This window comes from Rana temporaria, chromosome 2 (genome assembly GCF_905171775.1).
Source record: "Rana temporaria chromosome 2, aRanTem1.1, whole genome shotgun sequence".
NCBI lineage: Eukaryota > Metazoa > Chordata > Amphibia > Anura > Ranidae > Rana > Rana temporaria.
In genome coordinates this window covers 388,759,726-388,775,098 of record NC_053490.1, presented here as the reverse complement: position 1 = coordinate 388,775,098, position 15,373 = coordinate 388,759,726, and the positions used below count along the sequence as shown (strand labels likewise).

The window sequence follows — 15,373 nt, the reverse complement described above, 5'->3', positions numbered from 1 at the left end:
TTGTACGCCTTCGGATCTTAGGATGCAATACTTTGGCGCCCGCTGGGTGGAGTTTGAGTCGTTTTCCGCGTCCGGTATGCAAATGAGCTGTTTACGGCGATCCACGAAGGTACGCGCGTTCGTCGCATTCTCTTACGTCGTCGCTAGTCGGCTTTTCCCGTCGTAAAGTTACGGCTGCTATTTAGGTGGTGTAAAAATAGACAGCCCATGTTAAAGTATGGACGTCGTTCCCGCGTCGAATTTCAATTTTTTTTTGCGTAAGTCGTCCCGGAATACGAAAGTACGTAACGCACGTCGCCGTTCAAAACATTACGTCGGGGCGACGTCGAATCTGGGCCCTAGTTTTTTTGTATATTTTCTTTGAAAAATAAAGTATACATTTTCAATCAAAAATAGTCTATATGGTAATAACTCAAAATGCATAATGCTATGATTAGATAAAATCAGAAGAACCAGAACTTAAGTGACCACTCTACATCTGCTTGACTGCTGACATCTAAAATGGCAGTGCCCAGTCTTAAGCCGGCCATATACGGATTGAAATGTAGCATGGTTCAGCAGGGCCCGGCTGAATTTTGATGCATGTATGGGCACCAAGGTTGTACAGAAGTTGATCTATAGATCAACTTCTGTACAACCCTCCTACCGGATGTTCTCTGCTGGATCAGTACTGCTGGCTAAAGCCTATAACACTTGTAGCACCCTTGTCCTAAACAGGGCTGCTAGTAAATTTAGCTGTGCTAGGTGATAGCTAGCCTGACTAATTTCTAGTCTATTGATCAAATGGGTTTCTCCTTTTTGTCAATAGGTGGCACTGTTACCTTTGGCATCAGTGTGATGACTTATAGTGGACTCATAGTGGAGGTTATAAGTGTATATACTTATCTCAAATAAGCAGGAGTTTTTTTGTCTGCCAAGAATGCTGGGAGAAGGTATTTATTCGGAGAAGGTCAGGTGATCTGGGTTCTTTTCCACCCGGGCTGCGGCCTGGGTGAGCATGTGTGGAGCAGCAGCAGAGGTGTAGGCCTGACGCCTGGGACCTTGCCATGTGTGTCAGGGGCTCTGTTGGAGAGAGCCTGATCGTTGCCGGGAGGCATGGGAGAGGAAGAAGAGGGTCAACCACTTTTGTTGCCGGAGGCATGTGTAGAGGGTGGAGTTGTAAAGAAGTACCAGAGGAGACCCTTCACCAGACGGGGACTGTGAAGTGGCTGGGAAAGCTTCAGGAGAGAACTCATCCAAGGAATCCAGTGGGTAGCTGTGAGTTAAGCTTGAGGAATCCAGCAGGTAGCTGTGAGGGGTTTGCCTTACCCCTCTTCTCCCACTGTTTCTGTTAGGAGAAATACAATCTAATTTTTAAAAGTGACTGACGCCAATCTTTTCACCTTGCACAACACCCACATGCCTACGAACCTGCACCCTGAGGAGGAATGTCAGCCCTTCCGGCCTCTGGGGGTCACCACTGGGCCCTTGGAGGTTGGGGAGGTTGCTACATTTTCGCACCCAACGTGGGGCTTAACGTTATTTTTGCTGTGGTCGTCCCAACTTCAGAGAACTTTTGTTTGGCTCTGTGGTAAAGTGGCAAGTAATAACTTTATGCCTCAGAGACTGTGCTATTGTCCTTTTGAACCATGTTGGGAAGAACCAAATTGTCTCTTTGCTCTTGGAAGAGTGTCAGCCTGGTCTTTTGTCACTTTGCGCCAGTGCTGAAGGGGTTAAGGCAGACTCCAGAAAAGTTCCTGAAGAGCAGCTAGACCAATCTCTTGACAGGGGGAGGAGTCACCACTCTGCAGAGGAGGAGACAGAAACGCAGTTGTGCAAGCCACCATCACGGGTCCACATGCTGCAATACTGCTACAGAGGGAGAAGCATGGCGCATCTCGGAGTCTCCATGTCTGATTGGAAAGTCCTTGTACCTGCATCGGTCTGGGCCATCTAAAAGAGGTCCTTACCAACACCGGAGTGCGGTATATACCAAAAAGTAGCCTGTCGCTCTATACGGCAGGATGCTATGAAGCAATTGGGCTTCTGTGTTTAAAGTGCTCAGGACTGGCTACTAACATTCGGCCCTGGATCACCTGCGGTCAAACCCAATACTAGAGGTAGTCTCACCAGCCTTATAACAACGGGTGCTACAAGTGGATTGGGTCAAGTGTGTCACCACCCCTGCTCCAGAACCAGTTCCTGTGGTCATTGTCACTGTCACCCTGTCTGCTGAAGTGGCTGCTCCTCCAGCTAAGGTGACCTATGTTCCTTGATGGTGGAACCTCCCAGGGAGAAGATTACTAAGCCTGGTAAGACTGATGTGAGTAAGGGCAGTGTGCCTGCTGGGACTGTAAAACCTGTAGCCAGTAAGGGAGCAGAGCCAGGAAAGTCTGCTGCTGCACGTTCAAAGTTTGATCTGCTCCTGGCTGAAATGTTCTCTATAGAGTCAGATTCCGATATCCTGTCTGATCGGATCTCCGAATGGTTCTCTGACACTGTGTCTTGGGGTGAGAGATGGTCTGATAGTGATGCTGAGTAGGGATGAGCCGAACATACCCGCGTTCTGTTCGCACCAGAACGTTCGAACAGACCGACCGTTCGCGCGAATATTTAGAACCCCATTGAAGTCTATGGGACTCGAACGTTCGAATTCAAAAGTGCCCATTTTAAAGCTCAATATTCAAGTTATTGTTGGAAAACGTCTTTGAGAACCTGGGTCTTGCCCCAGGGAACATGTATCAATGGAAAAAAAAGTTTTAAAAACTGTAGTTTTTTCTGGAGCAGCGATTTTAATGATGCTTAAAGTGAAAAAAAAATCAAAAATTCCTTTAACCACTTGCTTACTGGGCACATAAACCCCCTTCGTGCCCAGGCGAAATTTCAGCTTCCGGCACTGCGTCACTTTAACTGACATTTGCACGGTCGTGCGACGTGGCTCCCAAACAAAATTGACGTCCTTTTTTCCCTACAAATAGAGCTTTATTTTGGTGGTATTTGATCACCTCTGCGGTTTTTATTTTTTGCGCTATAAACAAAAAAAGAGCGACAATTTAAAAAATATATATATTTTTTTTAATTGTTGCTATAATAAATATCCCAATTTAAAAAAAAAAAAAAAAAAATTCTCAGTTAAGGCTGATACGTATTTTTCGACGTATTTTTGTAAAAAAAAAAAAATCGCAATAAGCGACTGGTTTGCGCAAAAGTTATAGCGCCTACAAAATAGGGGACAGAATTATGATTTTTTTTTTTATTTATTTTTTTACTAGTAATGGCGGCGATCTGCGATTTTTATTGGGACTGCGATATTGCGACGGACGTATCGGACACTTTTGACACAAATTTGGGACCATTCACATTTATACAGCGATCAGTGCTATAAAAATGCACTAATCACTGTATAAATGTGACTGGCAGTGAAGGGGTTAACACTAGGGGGTGAGGAAGGGGTTAAATGTGTATCCTAGGTGTGTTCTAACTGTGTGGGGGGAGGGGGGTGACTGGGGGAGGTGACCCTATGTACAAGGGACACAGATCGGTCTCCTCTCCTCTGACAGCACGTGGAGCTCTGTGTTTACACACAGAGCTCCACTTCCCTGCTGTGTTACCGACGATCGCGTGTACCCGGCGGACATCGCGGCCGCCAGGTACACGCATCGGCTTCCCAGCGATGCGCCGGGACAGTGTTTACCCGCTGCGCGCCCCCCAGAGGTGCGCGTGGGTAATGCACTTTAAATGACGTCCAAAGACGTCCAGTTGGCACCTGAGAGCCGCGCTGTTGACGTCTTTTGTCAATAGCGCGGGTCTCAAGTGGTTAAATATCGTACCTGCTGGGTGTCTATAGTAGTGACTCGATCGTTTTCCCGACGTTTTCTATCGACTGCGAACAACGTTCTCACTCACGCAATATCCCTTATACACTACGCATGCAAGAAGCTCCGCACGTCTCCCCGCCCACAACGATCATGCTAGTAATTGCTACGCCCCTTTTCGGTCGGTCAATGCACTTCACTGAAGACATGATGAAGGACACTCAGGAGAGACAGAAAGCTGCAACCACAAGTAAGGAGAGAGGCCAGGCACACACCAGGAGCAAGAGGAGGTACAAAGCCACCAACATGGCTTTCCTTGAAATGGTGGAGATGGTTGCTATCCTTAAAAAGGAGGACTATGACTGTCAAAAAGGGCCTTACAAGAACCCCAAGAAGGTCAAGGCCAAGATAATAGAGAATGTTCAGAGGACTCTCCATCAGAAATTTAAGGTGCAGAGGTCAAGGGAGCAGTTGAGGAAGAGGTGGCCAGACCTCAAAAGAAGAGAACCGGAGCAGCTCGAGAGAATTCAAAGAGTCCTCAGAAGACGTAAGTTATTTAAAAGTGTACTCTGATTATTTGTTTTTATTATTTTGCGGCATGTGCTTTTTCTTTCAGGTTGTGTATATATACAGTTCAAGAATAGATGTCTCAAGGTTCACAGCAAACGTGCACTAACAGCGACTGTGTTTATGGGCAAAAACACAGCAAACGTGCACTAACAGCAACTGCGTTTATGGGCAAAAACACAGCAAACGTGCAGTAAGAGGGACTGCGTTTATGGCCAAAAACACAGCAAACGTGCACTAACAGCAACTGCGTTTATGGGCAAAAACACAGCAAACGTGCAGTAAGAGCGACTGCGTTTATGGGCAAAAACATAGCAAACGTGCAGTAAGAGCGACTGCGTTTATGGCCAAAAACACAGCAAACGTGCACTAACAGCAACTGCGTTTATGGGCAAAAACACAGCAAACGTGCAGTAAGAGCGACTGCGTTTATGGCCAAAAACACAGCAAACGTGCACTAACAGCAACTGCGTTTATGGGCAAAAACACAGCAAACGTGCAGTAAGAGCGACTGCGTTTATGGGCAAAAACATAGCAAACGTGCAGTAAGAGCGACTGCGTTTATGGCCAAAAACACAGCAAACGTGCACTAACAGAAACTGCGTTTATGGGCAAAAACACAGCAAACGTGCAGTAAGAGCGACTGCGTTTATGGCCAAAAACACAGCAAACGTGCACTAACTTCGACTGCGTTTATGGGCAAAAACACAGCAAATGTGCAGTAAGAGCGACTGCGTTTATGGGCTAAAAAACAGCACACATGCAGTAAGAGCAACTGCGTTTATGTGCAATTAAATAGCACACGTGCAGTAACAGCTAATGCGTTTATGTGCAATTATATAGCACACGTGCAGTAACAGCAACTGCGTGTATGTGCAATTAAATAGCACACGTCCACTAACACTGAGTACTATGTTTAGGTGTAAACTAAACACTATGGGGCAGATCCACAGAGATACGCTACGCCGCCATAACTTACTTGTCCTTGGTTCGAATCCATAAAGATTTTGCGCCGTAAGTTACGGCAGCGTAGTCTATCTCTTATCGGCGATTAGGGGGCGTGTTTCATTTAAATGAAGCGTGTCCCTGCGCCGAATGAACTGCGCATGCGCCGTCCCTAAATTTCCCGCCGTGCATTGCGCTAAATGACGTCGCAAGGACGTCATTTTTTTTTAACATAGACATGAATTACGTCCATCCCGATTCACGGACGACTTACGCAAACAAAAAAAATAATTCAAAATAAACGCGGGAACGATGGCCATACTTAACATGGCGGGTCTAACTATACGCCACGAAACAGCAGCTTTACCTATATGCCGGAAAAAGCCATCTAGAGACGACGTAAAAGAATGCGACGGCCGCTCGTACGTTCGTGGATCGTCGGAAAGAGCTAATTTGCATACTCGACTCGGAAAACGACGTGAACGCCACCCAGCGGACACCGAAAAATTGCATCTTAGATCCGAAGGCGTACGAAGCTGTAGCCTGTCGGATCTAACCCAGATGCCGTTGTATCTTGTTTTGAGGAATCAAAACAAAGATACGACGCGGGATATTTGAAAGTACGCCGCCGTATCAGTAGATACACTGGCGTACTCTCTCTGTGGATCTGCCCCTATGCAGGCAATACAACATGTTAGAGCACTGCATCTAGCACAATCTACTGCCTAACAATAGGAATAGCTGATCTAGCTAAGCTAAAAAATGTAAAACTCGGCGCGGGAACGACGGCCATACTTAACATTAGCTATGCCTCATATAGCAGGGGTAACTATACGCCGAAAAAAGCCTAACGTAAACGACGTAAAAAAATGCGCTGGCGGGGCGTATGTTTCTGAATCAGCGTAAATTACCTCATTAGCATATTCCTCTTGTAACTATACGGAAACGCCACCTAGCGGCCAGCGTAAATATGCAGCCTAAGATACGACGGTGTAAGACACTTACGCCAGTTGGATCTTAGGGAAATGTATGCGTAACTGATTCTCTGATTTAGGCGCATAGATACGACGGCCCGCACTCAGAGATACGACGGCGTATCAGGAGATACGCCGTCGTATCTCGTATCTGAATCCGGGCCTGTGTCTCTATCTATCTCTCTCTCTCTCTCTAACTGTCTGACTGACTTCTCTTTAACAAAGCCGGAACACACTACACGTGGCCGCCTTACAGGTGGCCTTATATAGTGTGGGGCGTGTACTAAACCCCCTGAGCCATAATTGGCCAAAGCCACACTGGCTTTGGCCAATTTTGGTTCTTTGTTTTTTTGCTCACTGTGATTGGCCAAGCATGCAGGGTCATGGTGCATGCTTGACCAATCATCAGCGTGCAGTGAATTATGGGCCGACGCGCGTCACTCGAATTTGGTGCGAACGACCCATTTTGTTTGAAATTCGTCGAATGTACGAACAGACGATGTTCGAGTCGAACATACGTTCGAGTCGAACGACAAGCTCATCCCTAATGCTGAGCAACAGTGTGAGCCTGCAGAGGAGGAAGTTCTTTCAACTACCCATACCTCCAGTATCAGGCCTGAGTTGTTTGCATCTACATCTCCTGTTCCCTGTCGTGTAAGTTCTTTAGAAAAAGAGCGATGGGAGCACTGTGTTAAAACTGCAAATGCTGCTGTATGAAAGCCAGACAGAATTGCAGGTTATCCTGTTAAGTGTGCTCCAGATACCCCAGTGCTACCGGGATGTGGGGATCCCAAGATTATGACAATATTTGGCTACTTGTACTCGTATGTGCCAGAGAGTTTGGAGGCTGAACTTCAATGCAAACGGGCACAGTGGGTTGATACTGCTTTTAGTAATTACCTGAAAATTCCTGCTCACTGTGATGTAAAGAAGTTGGCTTATATGCAAGTAATTGGGCATACAATAGTTTTAGGAGTCCGGGTACTGCCCTGGGGTATTAATGAAAAAACGTCTGTAAATGTAGCAAGGAGCTGGCTATTATGCCTGAAATCCAGAGACATTTTTCTGTGTTATTATTGTGGGGTTGGCTTCCTTCTAGTGTTTGCTGTGTCATTTCCCTTTCTTGTGATAAGATTCAGAACAAAGCATCATGGGATGTGTAGTTCAGAATGCTGAAGTTTCAATGCCAGCAGGACTGATCTGAACTACAATTAAGATAATGCTGAGTGGACAGAACAGACTGCTGTAAAAGGATATAATAAGGACTGACGCAGTCTAGATCAGTCTCTTGGGATGCTGTTTGACTCTGCCAACAGGAGGTCTGTGTGACAGTGAGCTGCTGTTGATTTGCAGTCTACACAGCGGGGAGCTGGTCAGCTATACCCAGAGGGACCTCTCTGGAGAGCATTGCTTCTTTCCTGCAGCAGACTGGTGGGTGTTCCGGGTCATCCAGAGACGCCTGCACTTCAGATTCCAGTGGGCTGCAGCGTGATTTTAAAAATCCCATGGGTTGAAGAGGCAGAAGGGAGAAGCCTAACACAGAAGATATAGTGCCAGCTCTCTACCCTTCTGTTAACCTGTTCATATAGGTTTCTGTGATTGAGTTATTATCTGTGTTCATTTACAGTTAAAGGAACTTCGTATCATTATATTGTCTTTTTGATAAGTATATGTAAAATTCTTGTTTGTAAGGGTGTTTTCTCATTATCTGACAGTGTTGAGATATACTTATTCTTTGTGTTCTCACTAATACAGTAAACATACTTGAACTATTTGTTTAATACTGTGTGAGTCTATTTATTAATACAGTTGGTAATATGACTGAACCCAAGGTGTCAGAGGTAATCAGTAGGGTACAGAGTTTATTAGCAGTACCCACGGGGGTACCGCTACATAAAAAAAATGTGCAGTGATTTATTGATGCTTAACGTAAAAGCATAAATATGAAAAATTCCCTTCAATATGGTATCTGGGGGTCCCCTTAGTCTACCTGTAAAATGGCACATCTGTACTGTGTATAGAAGCTGCTGAAGAAGTAATTGCATTTTTAAAGCCAAAAAAAAAGAAATTTTTCATGCAAGCTTTTTTTATTGTGTAAGCAACGGCTTGGGGTAAGTTACGGCAGCGTAGTCTATCTCTTATCGGCGATTAGGGGGCGTGTTTCATTTAAATGAAGCGTGTCCCTGCGCCGAATGAACTGCGCATGCGCCGTCCCTAAATTTCCCGCCGTGCATTGCGCTAAATGACGTCGCAAGGACGTCATTTTTTTTTAACATAGACATGAATTACGTCCATCCCGATTCACGGACGACTTACGCAAACAAAAAAAATAATTCAAAATAAACGCGGGAACGATGGCCATACTTAACATGGCGGGTCTAACTATACGCCACGAAACAGCAGCTTTACCTATATGCCGGAAAAAGCCATCTAGAGACGACGTAAAAGAATGCGACGGCCGCTCGTACGTTCGTGGATCGTCGGAAAGAGCTAATTTGCATACTCGACTCGGAAAACGACGTGAACGCCACCCAGCGGACACCGAAAAATTGCATCTTAGATCCGAAGGCGTACGAAGCCGTAGCCTGTCGGATCTAACCCAGATGCCGTTGTATCTTGTTTTGAGGAATCAAAACAAAGATACGACGCGGGATATTTGAAAGTACGCCGCCGTATCAGTAGATACACTGGCGTACTCTCTCTGTGGATCTGCCCCTATGCAGGCAATACAACACGTTAGAGCACTGCATCTAGCACAATCTACTGCCTAACAATAGGAATAGCTGATCTAGCTAAGCTAAAAAATTTAAAACTCGGCGCGGGAACGACGGCCATACTTAACATTAGCTATGCCTCATATAGCAGGGGTAACTATACGCCGAAAAAAGCCTAACGTAAACGACGTAAAAAATGCGCCGGCGGGGCGTACGTTTCTGAATCAGCGTAAATTACCTCATTAGCATATTCCTCTTGTAACTATACGGAAACGCCACCTAGCGGCCAGCGTAAATATGCAGCCTAAGATACGACGGTGTAAGACACTTACGCCAGTTGGATTTTTGATAAGTATATGTAAAATTCTTGTTTGTAAGGGTGTTTTCTCATTATCTGACAGTGTTGAGATATACTTATTTTTTGTTTTCTCACTAATACAGTAAACATACTTGAACTATTTGTTTAATACTGTGTGTGTCTCTATTTATTAACCACTTACCCCCCGGACCATATTGCTGCCCAAAGACCAGAGTACTTTTTGCGATTCGGGACTGCGTCGCTTTAACAGACAATTGCGCGGTCGTGCGACGTGGCTCCCAAACAAAATTGGCGTCCTTTTTTTCCCACAAATAGAGCTTTCTTTTGGTGGTATTTGATCACCTCTGCGTTTTTTATTTTTTGCGCTATAAACAAAAATAGAGCGACAATTTTGAAAAAAATGAATATTTTTTACTTTTTGCTGTAATAAATATCCCCCAAAAATATATAAAAAAACATTTTTTTTCCTCAGTTTAGGCCGATACGTATTCTTCTACATATTTTTCGTAAAAAAAATCGCAATAAGCGTTTATTGATTGGTTTGCGCAAAAGTTATAGCGTTTACAAAATAGGGGGTATTTTTATGGCATTTTTATTAATATTTTTTTTACTAGTAATGGCGGCGATCAGCGATTTTTTTTTCGGTATTGCGACATTATGGCGGACACTTCGGACATTTTTGACACATTTTTGGGACCATTGGCATTTTTATAGCGATCAGTGCTATAAAAATGCATTAGATTACTATAAAAATGCCACTGGCAGTGAAGGGGTTAACACTAGGGGGCGGGGAAGGGGTTAAGTATGCCTGGGTGTGTTCTTACTGTGGGGGGGGGGGGGTGGCCTCTTTAGGGGAAACACTGATTTTCTGTTCATACATTGTATGAACAGAAAATCAGCATTTCCCCTGCTGACAGGAACTAGAGCTGTGTGTTTACACACACAGCTCCCGTTCCCCGCTCTGTACCGAGCGATCGCGTGTGCCCGGCGGCGATCGCGCCCGCCGGGCACACGCACGGGAGTCGGGGGCGAGCGGGGAGCGCGCGCGCGCGCCTCCGGCGGCGCGCACGCGCCCCCTAGTGGCGGCTATACGATAGGACGTATAGCTACGGGCTCTCGCCCAGGAGAGCCGACCTGCCGCCGTATAATGACGGTGCGCGGTCGGCTAGTGGTTAATACAGTTGGTTATATGACCAAACCCAAGGTGTCAGAGGTAATCAGTAGGGTACAGAGTTTATTAGCAGTACCCACGGGGGTACCACTACATAAAAAAAATGTGCAGTGATTTATTGATGCTTAACGTAAAAGCATAAATATGAAAAATTCCCTTCAATATGGTAGCTGGGGGTCCCCTTAGTCTACCTGTAAAATGGCACATCTGTACTGTGTATAGAAGCTGCTGCAGAAATTATTGCATTTTTAAAGCCAAAAAAAAAAAAATTTTCCATGCAAGCTTTTTTTTATTGTGTAAGCAACGGCTTGGGGTGCCAGTCTATTTGATGAGGCCACAATGTACTGCACTGGGTACAAGATTACATTTTTTGGATAAATTCTGGTGTCTTTTCCACAGACTTTAAATAGAAGTAGCGGGTGCGGAAAAATTGGTCTTTGGGTGTTAGTGGCACCTTCACACCATAAACCTACACAGGTAAGGCCAATTCTTGATGAAAGCAAGAATTGGCCTTTCTGTCCAAAATTGCAATAATATGCACCTGTCAAAACAGGTGCGGAAAAATTGGTCTTAGGGTGTCAGCGGCGCTTTCACACCGTAACCCTATAAGAGGTACTCTTGATGAAAGCAAGAATTGGCTTTGCTGTCCAAAATGGCAATGATATGCACCTGTCAAAAAAAGGCGCGGAAAAATTGGTCTAAGAGGGTTAGAGCCCGTCAATTTTTTTTTTGTCATCTGTGTCCCATTGGGGAGAGTTACCTTACCTTCCTGTCCTATAGCCAAAACAGGAAATTAATAGCCAGATTCACAAATAGTTACGCCGGCGTATCAGTAGAATCTGCGCCGTCGTAAGTTTAAGTGTATTCTCAAACTGAGATACACTTAAACCTAGCTAAGATACGACAGCCTGCGCCGGTGTATCATAGGGTTCAATATTTAGGCTGGTCGCTAGGTGGCGCTTCCGTTGAGTTCGGCGTAGAATATGTAAATGCCTAGATACGCCGATTCACGAACGTACGTGCGCCCGTCGCAGTAAAGATACGCCGTTTACGTAAGGCGTTTTCCGGCGTAAAGTTATTCCATCAAATAGCTGGCCTAGTCAATGTTAAGTATGGCCGTTGTTCCCGCGTCGAAATTTGAAAATGTTTACGTCATTTGCGCAAGTCGTCCGTGAATAGGGCTGGACGTAATTTATGTTCACGTCGAAACCAATACGTCCTTGCGGCGTACTTTGGAGCAATGCACACTGAGATATGTACACGGATGGCGCATGCGCCGTTCCTAAAAAACGTCAATCACGTCGGATCATTAACATAAAACACGCCCCCTCGTCCTCATTTGAATTAGGCACGCTTACGCCGGCCCCATTTACGCTACGCCGCCGTAAGTTAGGAGGCAAGTACTTTGTGAATACAGTACTTGCCTCTCTGACTTAAGGTGGCGTAGCGTAAATACGGTACGCTACACCGCCTTAAAGATGCGCGCCCCTACCTGAATCTGGCTATAGGAGAATACCTTAGGGACCTCCAGGTCACCAGAAATAGTGTCCCTTTGGAAAATTTTGCCTCTATTACTTTGATGGGGACAACTCAAAATTTGCGGCTTTCTTTTAATTCCACTTTCAATGAAAATGGTAAATGGGACAAATATAGAGGGTGAATATCCCTAACGGGAGCACAGACAACGATAAAAACCTAATAGGTGTTTTAATCCATCTCCATTCTCCACTCTGTCCAAAACGTAATTTTTTTTTTTACCTTTAGCTATACTTTAATTCATCCGCATTTTCTATGTATTTTTAGGTACTCTTTCAGTGTTATTTTTGACATAACATTTAGATTTAATTTTGGCCATAGTCTTTTGACTAAAATGTTTTAGTCATGTTTTAGTCATCTGAATTGTTTTAGTTTTAGTTGTATTTTAGTCGACTAAAATCTCCAGTACATTTTAATAGACTAAAATCTAATGGGTTTAGGTAAATTGTAATGACTTATTTAGGCATTTCTCTTGAATTTCCAAACTCATAAATATACTTCTGGAGTAAAAATGTTATAACATGTTATTATTTATGGTATTAAGATTTGAACACTCCAGACACAGATTTAGCTGTTAATTTCTTCGTCAAATTTCAATTTAGTTTTAGTCATAGTCTTTTGACTAAAATGCCATTTTAGTTTTAGTTGTATTTTAGTCATCTGAATTGTTTTAGCCATATTTTAGTAGACTAAAATAGTGTTCATTTTGTAGCTGAAATTAACACTGGTCTCTTCTTCCCCAGTGCTTTGGGGTTTTTAGCATTTGGCTTGGAAGGAGCAAGGGGTTTATGAACTTATTTCATAGGCATGTAATTGCCATTTCATTAACTGGTTCATGCATTGTAAGAAATATCTTAGTTCTAGAAAGATATCTGCTTATCTGCACAAAGCTGCAAGATGATTAAAAAAAATTGAAAGCATGTATTAGCTAAATTAGGAGAGTGATTTTTTTTTCTGTGACAGTGTGCTTACTAATGCTTTCAGGAAGTAGTCACATCCTGTCTACACATGGGATCTTTTCTTAAATTTTCCCACAAAATGATTGTCATTTAAAAAAAATTATATTTATTTTTTTGAATGTGTATTTTTTTCTGTATTTCTATTTGTCCGATATCCATAAGCTGTCCACAAATTCATATCTCTACATATATTTAGGAGTTGCACTGGATGTTGAAAATAGTGGGCCAGATCCACAGCCCCGCAGCGCAACGTAATTTAACAGTTTTAAGTTACACTGCCGCAAATTTCTTAAGTTAGGTATCGATCCACAACACACTTACCTGGAAATTTGCGGCCGTGTAACTCAAATCCGTCCGGCGCAAGGCGTTCCTAATCTAATGGGGCGAGTCCCATTTAAATTAGGCGCGCTCCCGCGCCGGACGTACTGCGCATGCTTGTGACGCAAATTTCCCGACGTGCTTTGCGCGACGTGACGTCATTTTTTGATCGGCGCGTAGCGTATTTCCGTATTCCCGTACGGCTTACGCAATCGACGTAAAATTTAAAAATTAGACGCGGGAAAGACGGCCATACTTTACACAGCAGTACGCCTGCTGTGTAAAAGTAGGGCTGGTTTACAAAAGTGTAACTAAGCGACGGGAAACTAACGTAGCGGCGACGTAGCGAACGCGAAAAAACTTTGAGGATCGACGTAACTCCTCATTAGCATACCCAACGCGTAATTTCGACGATGAATGCCCCCAGCGGCGGTCGCGGTACTGCATCTTAAGATCCGGCAGTGTAAAACTATTACACCTGACGGATCTTCTGTCTATCTCTTGGAAACTGATTCTGTGGATCAGTTCCAAAGATAGAAACAGGGATACGACGGCGTATCAGTAGATACGCCGGCGTATCCCTTTTGAGGATCTGGCCCAGTATGTTAGCAATAATACCCTGGACATGTATCTTGCTCCACATTATCATACACAAACATATTTACTGTACATGCCATTAACATTCATTAATGTGTTAGGCATACATCCATTGTGCCCATTCTCTCTCTTCTGTATGACAGGAAAATAAAAAGACTTTTAAATAACAAGAGACTAAAAAAGTTCAACCAATCACGTTTTACTAGTGATCCAAGAATGTCTACTGATGTGTTTTCTTTACTGTCTAGGTCACCTGAGCATGCTAAAGCTGCATTTATTACATATACAGTATTTATATACAGTAGCAGCAACAATATATGCCATACTTTTTACATTCACTGCAGTCTGTGCCCTCAAGAAGCTTACAATCCAAGGGGCTAGATTCAGATAGGTTAGCGGAAAAAGCCAAACGCAAACGACGTAAAACGGTCATTCGTTTCTGAATCGGCGTAAATGCTAATTTTCATATTCGACGCGTAAAAGATATGGAAGCGCCACCTAGCGGCTGGCCTGGAATTGCAGCCTAAGATCCGACGGTGTAAGTCACTTACATCTGTCGGATCTTAGGCATATCTATACCTAACCTGATTCTATGAATCAGGCGCATAGATACGACGGCCGGACTCAGAGATACGATGGCGTATCAGGAGATACGCCGTCGTATCTTCTTTCTGAATCCGGCCCAAGGTCTCTATCTCACATGCATGCAAACACACATACTAGGGTAAATTTGGATATGTCCTAATTAACAGAACAGCATGTCATCGGAGTGTGGGGGGCAACCTACACAAGCACAGGGAGATCATGCAAACTCCATGCACTCCACTCTGGCTGGGATAGTGTTACAAGACAAAGTGCTAACCTCAAAGCTACTGTGCTGCTCAGTTATTGGATGGTTAAAATGCAGTATACAGTCTAAAAAATGATTTAGTGTTATGTGCGCACAGCAACTGACTGACAGAAACGTATTAAAATTTCCCCATTTTTGCAAGCATTTAAAAATCAGTAGAAGATGCAAATAAAATGTATTCACCTCTATGCAGCATATATTGTAAATATAAAAACACATAGGACTATTCTTTCACTCGTAGATGCCAGCTTTTGTAGTTAAATCTAGTTCAAATAAAAATCAATTATTTATATAAAATAAATTGATGTGTCCTACCTTGAAGTGCGTGATTGTTGCTGCACAACACGTGTCCTCCACCCTATGCCTAGCGATTTCTTTGGTCGTTTGTCTTGTAAGTGCTCTGCCTTTCACTATGTGTCAGTAGATTCTCAATCTCTACACAAATCTCCCTCAAACTTCCCCCTTTCAATGGTTCCTCTTTACCGTTCTCTGAGTTTGCAGTATACTTACTGAAAATTGGAAATTCAGTCATTAACACATCATTTTCCTCCAGAATTTAAAGAAGGAAGTAAAATGCTTAAAGGAGACTGCATATATTAATATTGATATATTTGTCATTTTATAATGGA

At 43.8% G+C, this 15,373-nt stretch overlaps 1 protein-coding gene across 2 annotated transcripts in view; it reads right to left on the bottom strand.

The window, feature by feature from the left end:
* Positions 1–15,162, bottom strand: part of FGR (FGR proto-oncogene, Src family tyrosine kinase) — a 205,926-nt gene extending 190,764 nt beyond the window's left edge. For both annotated transcript variants that reach the window (XM_040337980.1, XM_040337983.1), the window contains exon 1: positions 15,060–15,162. The gene's annotated coding sequence lies outside the window, so the exon portion shown is untranslated. The remainder of the gene's footprint in view (positions 1–15,059) is intronic.
* Between the last annotated feature and the right edge of the window lie 211 nt (positions 15,163–15,373).